This window comes from Falco naumanni, chromosome 10 (assembly GCF_017639655.2).
Source record: "Falco naumanni isolate bFalNau1 chromosome 10, bFalNau1.pat, whole genome shotgun sequence".
Classification (NCBI taxonomy): Eukaryota; Metazoa; Chordata; class Aves; order Falconiformes; family Falconidae; genus Falco; species Falco naumanni.
In genome coordinates, this window is record NC_054063.1 from 34,139,534 (window position 1) to 34,151,780 (window position 12,247).

Below are 12,247 nucleotides of genomic sequence, written 5' to 3' on the forward strand. Positions count from 1 at the left end.
GGAGGACGAGAGCCACCCCCAAACCACAGCTCTGCACCCCAAGGTGGCTGGGATCCTGGGACCTGGCCTTTGCTGTCCCCTTGTTGTTCTCCAGTGTGTTTGGCTCCCTGGCATGTCTTGGGGAGCTTCTATTTCTGGCATTTCTATTTTATTGGCAAGGAACAAGGAGCAAGTATCTCTTACACGTTTTCTTTTTCCTGCCTGCCTTTGCCCTATTTTCCTAAACTCAGAAGTTACCCGTAGCAGAGTTACAAGGCACTGCGTAAGCGCTGCATCTCTGAGATACCTCCTGTACTGCCTGGTTTAAATACTGCAGCAATTAATTTTTTCGGACTTTTTAACCAACCTTCTGGTTCACTTATTTCATGGATGTGTTGGGTGAAAGATTAAAAAAAAGGTAAATAAAAACATAATGAAATTTTTGTCTGAAGAAGAGCAATGAAGCTGGTGAAGGGTCTGGAGCCCAAGTCCTATGAGGAGCAGCTGAGGCACCTGGGGGGGCTCAGCCTGGAGAGGAGAGGGCTCAGGGGGTACCTTATTGCTCTCTATGACCACCTGAAAGGGGCTTGGGGCGTGTGTGTGTGTGTGTGTCAGTCTCTGCTCCCAGGTAACAAGCGACAGGACCAGAGGAAACAGCCTCCAGTTGCTCCAGGGGAGGCTTAGACTGGATCTGAGGAAAAACTTCTTCACCAAAAGGGTGGCCAAGCGCTGGCACAGGCTGCCCAGGGAGGTGGTGGAGCCCCCATCCCTGGAGGTGTTTGAAAGATGTGTAGCTGTGGCACTCAGGGACATGGGTTAGTGGTGGGCTTGGCAGTGCTGGGTTAACTGCTGAACTTGATGATCTTAAAGGTCTTTTCCAACCCAAAAGATTCTGTGATTCTATAGAACTTTATAGAACTATGGTTCTATAAAGCATCACCTAGAATTCTCTAGCCCAGTCTCCCACTTGAAGAAGGACTGTCACCACTACTACCACATCTGGGCAGATGTTGCTCTGTGTGGCCAAATCCTGGAAACCTCCAAGGGTAGAGACATCACCGGCTCTGGTGACCCGTCCCAGAGCTACACCAGTCTCCCACAGGACCTTTTTTCCCTAGATTTTAGCCCGACACTATATTTTATATATCGATATTTACAGTCTGCCACTACAGTGAAGAATCATCTTTGAAACTGCCCTCTGGGCAGCTGTAGGCAGCTATCAGGAGCCAGAAGCCCCGTGCATGGTACATCCATGTGGGAAGGAGAGCCCAGGGAATTGTGCAGCCTGTGCTGTGCCGGGGGACAGGGACAAGGTCTCGCCCTTGACCACCCCAGCAGGTTTCTCTCACTAGGAATGAGCAGTAGAACCTTGAAGCAGTGTGGGCCTTCAGCACTGACATGGGCCTTTTTCCTGCTGGCCATTTGTCTTTTTTGCAGTTCTCAGCTGAAGTTTCAAGTTATTATAGTAATTTTATCCCAGCTTTATGTCTCCTCTCTGAAAACAAAAGAAAACACTCTTTTATTTTTCACCTCTTCAGGTGGAAGTTTTAGTTCCATCTTCTTGTTAAAAGATAATGAAAATTTTCATGTCCTTGTTCAGTCTGTTCAGTTTGGGGGATGACAGTCTTTTTGTTATTATAATGCCAGCATTTTATTTTTAGTCCGAGTTTGTTTCTTTTTTCTTGCCAGTAAGTATTGAAGCTGGGTATTCTGGTATGGAAGAATTCAGAATATAGTTTTTCTTGATTAGCTACAGGGGCATATCTCTAAGCAAAAATCTTTCCATTTGGGAAAATGGGACCAGTGCAGGTGAGCTGGAGAAAATACTAGGGCGACAGCTAAATTTTTCCATAGCAGTCCTGCTCACTCTTAAAAGTTCTGATCTTAAACCTGGGATTCACAGACCATCACACTCATCTGCTATAAACCTTGGCAGTGTGAGGAAAGAGCGTTGGCTGTGTTGCAGACAGCCTTCCTAGCAGAGGCCAGTAGCTTTTTGGCATGTGTTTTTACAGGAACACCTACACAATCCCCCCAGGGGCTCAAGTTAGGCTTAGAGCAGAAGAAAAAAGATATTTTCTGCCTTTTTTCACTTTTTTTTGTTTGGCCAAACACTCCCTCTGGAGGATAAGGGATATTCTCTCTCCTTCGCTGCTTTGCTGTTAGGGGTTTTGTCTTCAGTTCAGACTTACTCATCTAAATGGACAGGGTATGCGTTTTTGACCAAATACAGGTGTTAGATTAAACCAGTGTTGCAATTAAAAAAAAACCATCTTTATTCTCTGCAAGAATTTTCAATACTCTGCAGTTATGTATCTCGTGAGCATTGCAGCACCTTGTGTTCAAGGGACACAACTAAGCATGTGAACTGTCGGACTTGTCTGTCCACACAGGAGTTTCCCGGAAACCTCCTCATCTGATGGCAGAGGGGTTGTTTGTGTTTCCTGGTCCTCCCTGGGCTGGGCAGGGACTCCTGGCTGAGTGATGGAGTTGTGCTGACCATGTCAGCCATGCAGGTGTGGTTGGGTGGCAAGATGGTAAAGCTGGCTGGAGTTTGAGAGTAATGCTGAAACTCTGGGTTTTGCGATCACCGCCTCTTGCCTCCTTTTGAAGTTACAGGTCATCTGCAAGACCTAACGTGTGACAAGTACGAGTGCCCCAGGGTTCTGGAGCCACTGGCTAGCAACACAGCCTTTTCCTAATACACCCTTACCCTGTCCCATGCCATCAAACCTCAATACCTTCCCTCCTCTCCAGCCCACTAGGGAATTATTCCTCTTTTTAAGCACACAGAAATGGTGCAGAGAAGGAGCTTTGCCATGAGCCTTTGGATGATGAAGGTGTCGGGGCTCCATGTGCTGTAGGCACCAGCTCACCCTTGTTGAGGAGATGCTGGCGAAGCGGGGGTGCCCCATTGCTGCAGATGGCAGCCCGCCCCCCCCCCCCGCCCCGAGGTGATCTCCAGCTTAGGCTCCAGGATCAAGCTGCTCTGCTATTTCTTTTTTTCCTTTTATTTCTTTTTTCCTTGTCATTGGAGGCATTTCTGCATTTGGGGAGTGTCACAGGCCTTCTGGCTCTGTCACTTCAAAGCTTGTCGCCCTTAATGGTATTTCTCTCCAGCCAGTTCCCACCCGCTTCTCCCACTGCAGTGCACCCCCCTCCCTCCTGCACCCGCCGCCTTAATTCTTTATGGACAAAAGCTGACTTTAGCACAAGTTTCCTTTGATCAAAGGGAGCCTTATCCAGTCCCAGAGACAAGTGCATCCCAGGGAGATGGCAGAAATTAGGTCAGCTCTGCGGTGCTCGGCATCGGGCAGACAGGGCTGCCTCCCACCTCCCCTGCCCTTGGGGGGCTGCCGGCCACCCTGCTCCTGCCTGTGGGGAGCCCTGGGTGCAAGGCTCTACTTGCAGGCAGTTGGGGTCCCCCCCAGCCCGGGGGAGCAGCCTGTCTTTGATCCAGCAGCCTCCTGCATCCTCCAGTGCTGAGCACAGCCAGCAGCTCATTCCCTCTTATCTCAGGGCATCTTGGGGCAAATATCTTCATTCGGGTGGGCACTGGTCTCTGCGATGCTGTCAGGATGGGGTTCATCAGGCTGTCAGCAATGAGCATGCTGGGCTTGAGGAGTTTTTTTAAAAACTGAATGAATCCCCTTGCCACTCATGGCAGCAAAGCCCAAGCCCCTTTACCAGCTATGCCACTATAACGGTTATCTACAAGGTGGGACCAAATCTCACTGGGAGTGGGATGCAAAACGCACCACTACTGGGAAAAGACTTCCATCTTTGAGGTGACTGGTTGCTTTTTTGGGTGCCTGGTAGCCTGGGTGCCCAGCAAGCCAGCGGGCAGTGGGGAGGGATGGGGGATGGGACCCGCAACTCAGCTCAGTTTGAAGGACAGGATTAGCCCCAGCCCCACAGCAGCATTCAGCTCAGCCCCCTGACCTTTTGTACAGCTCATTAACAACAAATGCTGGAGAGAAGGAGGGCAGAGCCATTACAGAGCAATTTATATGTAAATGCCTAAAGTACCAAATAAAAGCAAGCCCACTGGCATTCATTAGAAAAAAAACATTATTGAATTTTCTTGTGTGTGTCTGTGTTTGTTTTTTTTCTTTTCATCTTGGCAAGACAAAGCACGCTGTCAAACCACCTATTTGGCTTCTCGATTCTCCAGTTGCATCCTTGCTGCATCCAGGCACAGGTAAGGGCCAGGTTTTCCCCTGCCCAGATGGGGTGGGGGGTGAGACAGGGAGGCTCTGGGATCCCCCACAACCCCTGGAGAAGGACATTCCACATCTGCTGCCCGCCTGGATCACCAGGGCTGTGGTGCAGACGTCCCTTTCCCTTGGAAAGACAATCCGGAACCTCCATCCTGGAGGGATTTCTAACCATAGTGAGTTTACCTTCAGCTAAAACGTGAATTTTCTCTGCTGTGAGGTTTTAGCTCTCAGCTAAGGGCTGCTTCTGCCAGCAGCAATAGAAACAAGGTAAAACACATGTATAAATTCTTAATCAAACTGTTATCTATAATGGCCTCAAGTAGTACAGCTGGTGGCACTGCTGCTGGAGGGGGTGTGCTGCTGTCTTTGCATATTTGAAAAACAAGTGGATTTTCCTTCCCAGGGCTGTATTGTCTCTTGTCAAGCTGAGACCGCGCACAGGTGAATTTGGTGGTCCCGGGGTGCAGCTGAAGGCCTGGGGAATCACCTGCTTGTGTTGCAAGCCTGGATGCAGTTTGATTTGAGGCAGAAAAGCTCAGGTAAGACTTCTGTTTCTGGATTGGAATGCAAAGTGGAAGAGCTGCCTACACCTCTAAGCAGGTCTTTTTACACCAGCAACCATGTCAAAATCCCAGATCCTTCTCCTACCCCTGCATCCTTCCATCCTGGCTCCTTTGCAAAGCTGCCCAAGTCTGTGAAAACCTTCTCTGCATCAGCTCTGCACCCATCGGCAGCAACCAGAGCTGTTTTCATGGGCATACGAGCCAGCAGCAGAGGCCCAGGGAGGCTTGGTGGCCTCCCACTCGCTGGTTTGGAGCAGGCTGGCTGTGCAGCCCTGCCCGTGCATCTCCCAGGCTGCCTTAAGCGTGGTACCTGGTTTCTGTTGGTTGGTGTTGTGGGGTAACAGCAACATCACCCTATGCTTGGCATTCTGGGTGACCTTATGCAAATGAATGTAAATACAACAAGACCTACCCCATTGACATACCGATGGGATTGGCTGCTGTGTCAGGTGTTAACTCAAACCAATTTCTATCACACTTCTCGACACAGTGTCTGGAGATTTCCAAGACAGACTTTCAGCAGCTGTGCAAGGGAAAGCTATTCAAATGGGAGAGAGGGAAAAATGGAAAATAATCAATATTACAACATCACTATCAAATATGTAGGAGCCCATGTTCTGGAAAAGATGTGTTCGTTATCTCTCAGACCATTATGGCTGTATCAAACACAAGAGCTCATGTAGGGATGCTTGTGCCCATGGCCAGCAGCACAGCACACACCCAAAGCAGGTGCAATAAGCTAATGTGTCTTTGGCCTTAGCCTTCCCTCTCCTCCAAACAGCCATTTTACAGGGTTTTTTTGTAGTTTATATCGTAGTTAGAATTAATTCTCAGCCTTGTGATGGGGCAAAGAAAAATTCGCCTTTTCTTCTCTGCATTAGTGAGGAGCCGAACTGTTGGCAGCTCCCGCAGAGAATGGGTTTGCAATGAGCACATCTTGCCACACGGGTTTTGTCGGCTGCAGCTGCGTGGCCAGCCTTGGCCAAACTTTCGGCTGTGTCTGATGCCACCAGCATGGTGACACCTGGCATCGCTGTCACAGCAAACCCTCGCTGGAGCTCCACTTTTGAGCCTGTGCTCTAGTCTGCAGGCAGCTGAGCGTGCTGAGAGCTGCAGCAAAGCAGAATCACTACCAGGAGCTTCAGTTTGCTTACAGAGATCTCCATCTGTGGGGAAAAATAGTGATGGGTAAGTTAAAAAAGGTTAAAAATTGCTGTCCAGGTGTGCAGAGCCAGGAGGTCTCGCTGGAGCAGGTAAGGAGGGTGCTATGGCCCCAGCGTGAGCAGGAGTCAGAGCAGTGCACAGACCTGGCATGTTAATGAGCAATTTAACAAGGAGCCACCTCGGCTGGCAGCTGTTGGCTGCCTGAAGGGACAGAAAACCTCACCCTGGTGGTTGTATCATGCGTTTTGCTGCTTCCCTGTGTGCTTTGGGACCTCCACAGGGCAGCAGAGGAATGTCTGCCAGCTCTAGCAGGAATTGCTCTAGATACTTGGCTGTCTCTTTGTTTATCCAAACTGTCTAGCTGGGTGGGCTGGGGCCCTAATCAGTAGTTCATGATTGGACTAATGGAGAAAAAGACCCAGCTGGCAGATTTCCCAGTGAGCTGGGCAGCCTATTCCTTGTGTATCTGCGCTGACCCTCAGAAATCAACTGAAACAAAACCACAAGAGCTCGAAGAATCTGTCTCAGAGATGGTGTTCAGGGTAAAAGACTAAAATAATGTTGCTTAATCATGACATGCAAGAAGTCAATAAAGAATAACACGGCATAGTTCTGACGTGGTGAATTCGTACCTGACTGCCAGGCTCCACTTTTATTATGTCCATAGTAAGACGGTGCTGCCACTGTTTTTCGTGGCCATTAGTCCAGGGGAGGCATTGCCTCATCCCTGCTGGGCACGTGCTTTCTGGTCCTATAACCTATAACCCTGGTTGCACAGAGTATTCATTTAAGCGGAGGGACTGCTCGCACCCTGCTGCCTGCTCCTGTTGGCTCCAGAGGCATGCAGTGACCTCCTGCAGCACCGTCCCCTCCATCATCCCACCGGTGCAGGAGGGTTGAGGTCTGGCAGGACTCCCAGGGCCCCCCAGTTCCCAGGAGACAATAGGAGAGGACGAGCCCCCAGGATGTACTTTCCACAGCCCATGGCCCGGAATTCTGAAGCAGGTCTTGTCTCTTGTGTGGTACCTCCTGGGGCAGAACAATTAATCAATCCCCAGCTGCTATTTGCCTGGGAATTAGCTGTTTCCTGAGGATTAACCTAATTGTCTAATTATTTGTTATATCACCTCTCCTCCCGCTTCTCATTCATTGTTTTATTTGTAAAATATCTTTAGTCTCTTTTATTTGAAAGTATTCAGGAGACTTGTTTTGGGTTTGGTGGTTTGTTTGGGTTTTTTTGCATACATTTCTTTTCTGAAGAGTCCTTGCTGATACAAACATCTCCTCGGCCTCCCTGGGAGCAAGGACTGGGGGGTCTGGCCTTTAGAGTGTGAAATCTCCCCCCCTGCCCACAGGGAAGTCCTCTAATCTGCTTTTGTTCTTGTGTTCACCCTGTCTGACTGGCTCCTGAGACAGTATTACACTGCAAAAGGGATGTGTGTCTAGAGAACATGCTCTAGACAACTCCTTGACAGGAGTTTTAGGGTTAGGGCATAAATGTGATTTTGCTCCTTCAGTAGGTGTTTAACTACTTGAGTTTGTCCTTGCCCCTAAAGAATCCACCTGCATTAGCAGAATCTGCTCTTGCCTCCCAGAAGCAATTGCCTGTTGACACCTTGGTCTTTGTTCACAGGGCACAAATGGTCACCCCCCAGAAAAGCAAACAAAACGAGGAGATCACCCACAGAGCAGCCTGTGTGACTGGGAGCGGGGACGTTTGGAAGTGCAGGGATGGATTCTCCGTCCCCCATTCCAGCTGCCTTTGCAGAGGAACTTAGAGGCCCTTTAAAAGAGGTAGCCGAATTACTGACTCCTCTACAGGACCCTCACACCCTGGGCCTTACTAGCTGGTGTAAGATCCAGCCAGTTAACTTCAGCCAGCTCTTACCAGCTGGTGTAAGCTCCAGCTGGCTTTTACATCCTTCACCTGCGGTGATGTGCGGGCAGCTGGTCTAAATTGTGATCTGGGGCTGAAATACTCTTGGTTGTGTCCAGAGTTAAGAGCGAGTTAAAATATGCTTTCTTTGGTGCAAAAGGAGCGCTCGCTCTTTCCTCTCCACTTGGGTATTGGAGCTAGAAGCCAACGTCGGGGGGACAGTCTGGCAAAGCTGCCACTGTCACTCAGGCAGAGAGCGGCTGAATCGCTGCAGATAATGGTCCTCTATTGATTTTGACTTGTTTTTACAATCGTTTGAGAATTTTCGCTAAGCAGAATGAGAAAATCTTCTGATCCCCCAGAGGGTTCTCTTGTTCCTCTCGTTCTCTCAAGGAAATAACAACAACAAATAAACAAAAAAAAAAACAAAGCAGAAAAATTAAGCCCATGAGTAAACCGTAAATAATGGGGTAGAGCTGGCTGAGAGTGCTTTGATGTTCAAATACATCAGTTACTTGATTCGGTTCTTTTCCTTATAATTTTCCTGTATGCACTTTCCCAACTTTTCATAGGCAGGATTTCAGTAAGAGGCACGGCTCCACGACAGTTCGTGGGCATTCCCAGCCCTGCACGGAGGAGCATGAGCTGGGCTGGGCATGGGGGTTTTGTTTCTTGGCTGGGTGCTTATGTCCAGAGGCTTTTGGGGATCTGCTTTGGGGGTCATTCCTCTGGGTCAAGTCTGTCTGATAAAGTCTTTGCGATGTTTTGATGAGTTCCCAAAATGTGTGTGTGTGTGTGTGCGTGCACACGTTGGCTCACTGTGTATGTCTGTGCTGGACCTGGGTGTCAGGACCGCTGGAGGCTGGAGTTTGTGCCCATGGGGCGGTTGTCTCTGGGGCTTCTTGTAGATTGGAGGTGACCCTGACAAGTTTCCCGTGGCAGGGAGAAGGGGTGTGCACGTGTGTGTGCACCGTGCGTGCTTGGGGACTGGGGTCTGCACATCTCATCCGAGCGCAGCGTTTGTAATAGAAGCCAACTCCGAGTGCTAGCAGCGCCGTTCTGCTGCTCAGAGGTGTTTGTTGGCTCATGCAACTGAAAAGATTATGACATTCAAAAGAAATAATTTATAAACAGCAGATGTTTCATAAACTATGATTAAAAACCCCCAACAACCACAACACCAGCCCACCCAGTATGTGCTTGTACCTCAACTTGGAAAAAAGTATCTAGATAGAACAGCTGCTGAGAGCACCAAGGGAGGTCGGCTCCGGAGCAGCACTGAGATACACATGATGCCGAATGCCTAATAAGAAATCTTGAACTGATACAAAAAGGGCATCTGAGGGAAATTAAACTCATGCATTTTTTATAAGAAATGGGGGGAAGAATGATATGAAGTGGGGAAACGTAAAGTGGGGAATGGGGAAGGAAGAGGGAAAAACAATCATGAGGGTGCAGCAGTGCTGAGCCACACTGTTAAACGCTTTGACAGCGAGCTGTGAGCGAAGCTGGAGTGCAGCTGGCAGGTGGCGATGTGACCCTGTGCCCTGCCTTCCTGAGCCTGGCTGGGGTGAGAGCAGGACTGCTGCTGGGGACATGCGTCCTGACCAGGGAAAGAGACAGCAGGGGCTGACACTGCCGTGTACCCCTTCCCAGAAAGCCTTTTTGATACAACTGTAAAAAATTCATTTCAACATCAAAGCGCATTTTAATTTGGGCTTTCAGTTTGATTGATTTCATTTCTTCCGTGTCTGCTAAATAACGACACAAGCATTTTCAGAAAATGCCCTTCTGGTACTCTCTAACTGCTTGGGTTTGGACTGTAATCAGCCCTCCTCCTCCTTCTCCTCTCGGTCCCTGCAGCCCCTGCCCAGGCGGTGGCTGCAGCCAGGAGAAGGTGGACATCTCCCTCCTTCTTGTGCTCCTGCCAGGCTGGGCAGCTGGGGCAGAGAATTTGTCTGGGGTGCAGAGCTGCTGGCTGAAAGCCTCCCTCCAGCTGTGGCCACATCTGCCACGTACCCCATGGACCGACTGCAGGTCATTGCATCTCGCTCCACTCCTGCCACCCTACCAGTGCCTACCACTCTGCAGCTGTATCCTGGTAGGAGCAGCTCCTTCCTTACAGCCTTTCCTCCACGAATCCACGGATCTGTATTTCTCCAATTTTAGTCCCTTTCACCTACAATCAGAAGACTTCTCCCACAGCCCCAGCCTTTAGTGGCCATCAGCCTCCCTGGTATGATTACATAGGTCTCTCTAAAGCATCACAGGGATGTAACTCATCTGAAGGACCCAGTCAGTTCTTTCCCAGCTGGCTATTAACTATTGTGTTTGCCCAAGAAATCCCTTGGCAGAGACCCACATCTCTTGACCAGCTTTTAGCAACCCCCAGAATAGCCTCCAGTGATGTAGTTTCCCACTCATGTCCATGCATGCTTATCTGTTCACCATCTGAGTAAAGATTTGGATGAAGCAGATGAATATCTGGTATTACCGGCCAAAAACTGCTGAGCAATGCAAAATAAATGGGGAGTATAGAAATATGGAGTGAAGGAGGAGGTCTCAGGAAGCATCTGGCCAGCCCCTCCTCAGGGAGGCTGGATCACGTAGCCCTGGCTGGCAGGAATCTGTGCCCACCGTGCAAGGGAGCTGACACAATTTGGTAGGTGCCAGCCCAGAAACCTTAGCTGGGATCTCCATCTCTCACTGGCTAAAGATGGAGCTTTCATGGCTCCAGTGTTTGTGATTGCCACGTTCATGCCCTCCACATTGCACTGACTGCCAGAGGAGACAGGTCACAGCACAGTGACCGGGTACCTGGCACATTAAATCTGGAATTCCAGTTTGGGCATCCTGGAAGAAGGAGGCCATGTTCTGGTTTAATAATAGCTTGGTCTCCCTGGAGACCATCACATGCAGACAAGCTTCAAAAAAGGCTCATAAAGGACCTTAGAAATCCCCCTGATTTTCAGTCCCCCTCCTCTTCACACATCCCAGGTCCATCACGGTTGAGTTTCTTAGGCAGAGCAGGCTGTGCATTTGCAGGTGGTTTATTTTGTCCTGGAAAGACATACATACAGGAAGAGAATTCACACAAACCTGGTGCTGTCTCATTCCCTGAGTCAGGGCTGAGGGCTCATGTTCATGTTCAGCGTTGCTCATTTGTTCCCATTTCCATGAATGAATTGCTTTTTAAAGGGTCTCCTTGGAGAGGTGCTGTGCATTAGAGAGAGCTCATTCAGATAGGATTAGTGCTGTCACCATTACCTGCATCATCTCAGAGTTTCCAGCTCACACCACTTTTGTGGATGTAAATTTCTCCTGTATTGAGGAAGACAGAGGCCCAGCCTAAAGATGCCTGTCAGGTATGTCTGAGTGAGCACAGAAGGCATCCCTGCCCACACACAATGCCCACTGCAGGCCGTGCATTGCAGAGTTGCTGCAGGAGCTGGACCAGCCACCCCAGAAGTGACCTTCTCTGGCAGGTCTCCCTCTCGATGGGAGCTGTCTTGTGGCCCTAAGAAAATTTTAAGATTTTCTTTATAGATTGAGGGATCTGAAAGGTCAGCCATCCCTGGACTTTTCCACCAATAAGAGATTCATTTGGGGATGGTGGTTACCTGTCAGAGCAAAGATCCACCTACCCCAGCACCCTCACCTCCACAAGTGGCCAAGGGAATGGGCTGAATTTAGGGAAAAGAGCATCTGCACTTCCCCAGCCCGCAGCCACTCGCCTTGCCTGCAGCTCAGGAGCTCTCCTGAGGGGCTATGTTTAATAATGTTGATGGACTTTTTTCCCCATGAATTTGTCTAATTGCTTTTTATATTTCTGGATATCCATTTGCTGGTCTCAGCCAAGGAAAGGTTAATGAATTAGAGCCCTTAAAAGCGCCTGAAGGGTTTGAAAAGAAACAAGTCTCTAAACACAAAGCATCATGTTCTCATACTGTCATTAAGAGCTGCAGGATCCTTTGGAGGGTGGTTGGTGGAAGTGCGGGGACCCCAGCCCGAACTCCCTCCTGACCTGTTTCCCAACCCCGAGAAATTGGAGTGGTTTCTATGAGTCTGCTTGAAACCTGCTGTTCCCATTAAAGCTATTTTGTTCTGTGCTCAGAGGGTTTTGTTTCCCTTTATTTATTTATTTTCTGTTCCAGGAGGAGGGAGAGTTTGGACTGTTTTTATTTCAAATGTGCAGCTTGAAAAACAACAGCTGCTTATTATGGATGTTTCACGGGGCCCAGAAAGCAAAGGAGAGAAAAGATGTAAAGAAGCAAAGTTTGGCACAAGTGGGAAAGATCAGCATGAATAAAAACCGGCCAGAGGAGAGGTGTCCATGGGAAAGGGGGTTCAGGAGCGTGCCACTGCGGGCAGAGCCCTGCGGAGTGGCATGAATGACCATGGTGAAGGGGCGATGAGGGTCCTCACTCTGCCCCCTCCCCCGCCAT

The 12,247-nt window shown here is 49.3% G+C and overlaps 1 long non-coding RNA gene across 2 annotated transcripts in view; it reads left to right on the forward strand.

Moving 5' to 3' along the window:
* Positions 1-11,884, forward strand: part of LOC121095095 — a 40,021-nt gene extending 28,137 nt beyond the window's left edge. Inside the window, exons 3-5 of one of the 2 annotated variants that reach the window (XR_005830013.1) lie at positions 4,108-4,180; positions 4,603-4,738; positions 7,560-11,884. This is a non-coding gene — a long non-coding RNA (uncharacterized LOC121095095). Of the gene's footprint in view, positions 1-4,107; positions 4,181-4,602 lie in introns of both variants that reach the window. The other variant, XR_005830012.1, reaches the window with a different exon arrangement.
* Positions 11,885-12,247: the final 363 nt, after the last annotated feature.